Source organism: Etheostoma spectabile, chromosome 9 (genome assembly GCF_008692095.1).
Source record: "Etheostoma spectabile isolate EspeVRDwgs_2016 chromosome 9, UIUC_Espe_1.0, whole genome shotgun sequence".
Taxonomy (NCBI): Eukaryota; Metazoa; Chordata; class Actinopteri; order Perciformes; family Percidae; genus Etheostoma; species Etheostoma spectabile.
The window spans coordinates 17,920,640-17,924,522 of record NC_045741.1 but is presented as its reverse complement, the minus strand read 5'-3'; positions in this window follow the sequence as shown (position 1 = coordinate 17,924,522).

The window sequence follows — 3,883 nt, the reverse complement described above, 5'->3', positions numbered from 1 at the left end:
GTGTGTGTGTGTGTTGTGTGTTGTGTGTGTGTGCGTGTGTGTTTAGGACAATCTATTTTCACAGCGTGAGCAGCAGGGAAGAATTAGAGAAGCATGCTTCACTGACATACACTGGGGAGTGAAATGAAAATGATTGCTCCAAATGATCAGCCATAGTTTAACTTCAACTTTTATAACATGAATTCATGGCAGCCATCATTCTGTATCAGGACTCTTTCTGGCATATTGTCACACTTGCAGCTGCCTGCATCCCTCCAGTGTGATTCTGAACATTTAGTCCGATAAACATCTCTGCGTTCTCGGAGTCCATTATTTGCAATTTTCCTCTTCCACCGGCATATGGACACTGGCAATTCTTATTGAAGTTACCTCCTATGCTTGCTCGTCTCAGGCTGCAGGCGTCATAGTTTACCAGAAAGAGAAGTTGTTAAACTGACTGGCTAAGTAATCACCAGAGATACCTCAATTAGTGTATCAGTGTAAACATACTTTAGGCCAGTTATGTTTTGAGATTATTTTTTCGCTACATTAGCCAATAACCCCCCCCCCCCCACACACACACACACACACCCTAAACTGCAAATGATGGTCTTTGAAAATGCCACATGTTCAAAATGCCTTGGAGTTTTTCAGTAAGAGTAGGATTTTATGATTATCAATCAACACCATATGCTAATTTCTCAGTAAACACAAGCTCTAATTATATCCTGCCACACTCAATGAAACATTCGCCTTCTCTGTTGTTAACCCTCATTTCAAGCCTGTCTCCATCTGAGCTTGCGCAGCTAAAACTGTGAAGTACAGTCCTTATTTGACTGGTCAAAAAAAAAAAAAAAAAGTGACTTGTTTTTGGGCTATTTGCATGTCAGAGTCTGAGGAGAAAAATCAATGATGCTAATTAGGGTTCCAAAGGCAGACTTTGCTGTGCGCTGATTACTCTGAACTAAGTGCCAGGGGATTAGGGTGGACTTGACTCACAGACTCAGGAGGCAGAGGAGCTATTAATTAGGTGTGTGTGTGTGTCCGTGTGTGTGTCCGTGTGTGTGTCCGTGTGTGTCCGTGTCCGTGTCCGTGTGTGTGTCCGTGTCCGTGTGTGTGTGTGTGTCCGTGTGTGTGTGTGTGTCCGTGTGTGTCCGTCCGCTTTTGTTTGTTAGAAAGACCGGACCACTGGCCAGAGATTTACTCACGCATCGATGCATTGCAAACATTTACCTGCCAGAAACAGAAGGGTCAAGCAGGGGCAGCTCTCCAAACCTACTGCTCAGGAGGAGAGTTGTGTTTACATATGTGATTATCGCTTTGACCTCTCACCCTACGCGGGGCCATTTATAATGAAAACAAAAGGAGGCACCGTGCAGATTTTGTGGCGCTTCACAACGCACCTCTCACAAGTAAAGAGGGCGGCTCTCAATTCCTCAAAGCACCTTGCCACTTCGAAGGTCACATGTTTCCCATTGAGAACAGTTTACTTCCATTGAGACATATTTCCGTAAGCCTTTGATTCAAACCAGAGACGAAGCAGGGTCTCTCTCTCTCTCTCTCTCTCACTCGTATGTTCCCTTTTTGAAAACCTCCATCCTGAAATCATCTGCACCAGCAGGAATTCTGTGCTTTTTTTCACTCTGGTACCTCCATAGCTTCCCAGATGAAGAACTAAAGGTTATTTTACACTTCATTGTAACTAATGGACCCCAAAAGCTTGACATGTGGGACGGTGCAGGACTGGGAATAAGAGGAGGCATGTTCGTTTTACAGAGCAGTTTGGGTTTACATATTTATCCCCACTTGCTCAAAACCAGCCCGCTTTTAAAAAGAGCTTGGATTTCACAAGCCGCTGCACCCGACCATCTGTGCTTCCTTTTGGATTAGACAAGCCCTAATATTCTCAAAGTTTGACAAATTTGTTATAGGCCGTCTGATGTATCCCTTTCATTCTTACTGGTCATTTAGTTTAGTTCTCCATTGTCTGATCACTCTTATAGCAACCAGCTGCAGAACTGCATTGTCGTTCACCTTACCTCAGAGCACTGCTGCAACATGAATGTGAAACAGGGATCTTCTTTATTATAATACTTTCAATTGAACATATTGTGTCTGATACAGTCCAAGTGTCCATGACAACAAATTATGTTGCTTTTGTTGTAGATGAGATTTAATGGAAAATAGGACATGTGGCTAAAGTTGACAAAAAAACAATGTTTTTTCATTTATTTTTTACGCATTAAACTGGATAATCAATAGCTATAGATATAGCTATAGTTATGTTAAGTTTGAGTGGCTCCCAGTCAATAACTATAATCCTGAGGATAGTTTTGTCCATAGAGAGATTTATTTGCATGCAAATACGTTTCCATTGTTTTCCTATTGTTCCCACCTATTCTTCATGCATTTAAAAAACCCACATTTGGCTTTAGTGCAAAAAGTAGATTTTTTTTTTTAGTGCGTTAATAGTTATTCAAATCCCACAGTGCCTTGGAAAAACATTCCAAGTCTGGTGTAAAATGAAGATGGAATCGAGTTTGTGAAATGCATGAGCTTGCAGAATGCAAATGAGTCAGTTGATAGAAAAACATTTGCCTGAGCTGAAATTGTATTTGTTTTATCCCCAGTTTTGACCGATTTTTATGCACAGAACTGAATGGTAAATAAATTGTATGTTGCAACAAATTATGATTTTATCTTACCTTATCTTACTTATCATACCTACATGTGCTTTTAGAAAGGCATCTAATAAGCATGTGCTTCATTTTATAGGCATTACATCTGTTTTAAAATAATTCCAGAAAAGTCTCATTTAAATCCCTTCTAGCCAAACAAACAGAATATCTGACGAGTCTCACAAAGATTTTCTATGAAAGCCAGTGGCTGCAGCTGCCTCACTCTGATGAAGTTGCTACCGTAGTGCAACTCTGTGGTGGAACTACTTGAAGTAGGAGTGGATGAACTTCTCTTTGGCTGTGAGTCTGTGGTCTTGGATTTTCTTAGGCAGACTGAGATGCTTTTTGAAGTCTTGGTGCAGCTGCACCCCGTGGTGTGGTGGTGAAGCTACAGAGAACCAGCTCAGAAACCCACTGAGAGTGCAGTGCCACACAAAGGATGGAGGTGAAGGGAAAAGGATGAAAACAGTTTAATTGTTTTTGAAATAGAAGATCTTGGACCGCAATGAACATTAAGTGATTGCATTCTTGACTGGCTGGAACTGTATCTCAATACTAGTTAATTTGGCTGTAATGATCCAGTGGTAATTTAAATGCTTTCTACAGGATACGAGTCAGACTATCCTCCCTCAACAAACCGTAAAGTTCCACTCACTTTTTCTCAATTGCAGAGTACATAGTGTGTGATTAGACTTACAATAATTCATGGCAATTAAATGCATTAATAAAACTGAATAAACAGTTGTTTTCCTTGTCAACAATTCTGTCGATTATTTTCTTGATTTAGTTGTAGGTCTAAAAAATGTCGGTCAATGTTTCCCAAAGCCTAAGATGTCAGCCTCAAATGTCTGGTTTTGTCCACAACTCAAAGATATTCAGTTTACTGTTGTGTTTAAAGAAACCAGAAAAAAAGCATTTAAGAAGCTGGAATCAGCAAATGGTGACTTTTCTTAAATGACTCAAACCGATTAATCAATTATTTAAATAGTTAGACACTAATTTAAAAGCTGATGATTAGTTGATTAATCTTTGCAGTGCCAAACATGTCCTCCTTATTCTCAAAGCAGGTGTGCTTACATGGACATCGCACGAGAGACGATACAACGGCGCCATCATAAAACGTCTTTAAGCTGTGGTGATATGAACATGCAATATTGTTGACGAAAGAGAACACTACAATGTTCTCTCTCTCTCTCTCTCTCTCTCTCTCTCTCTCTCTCTCTCTC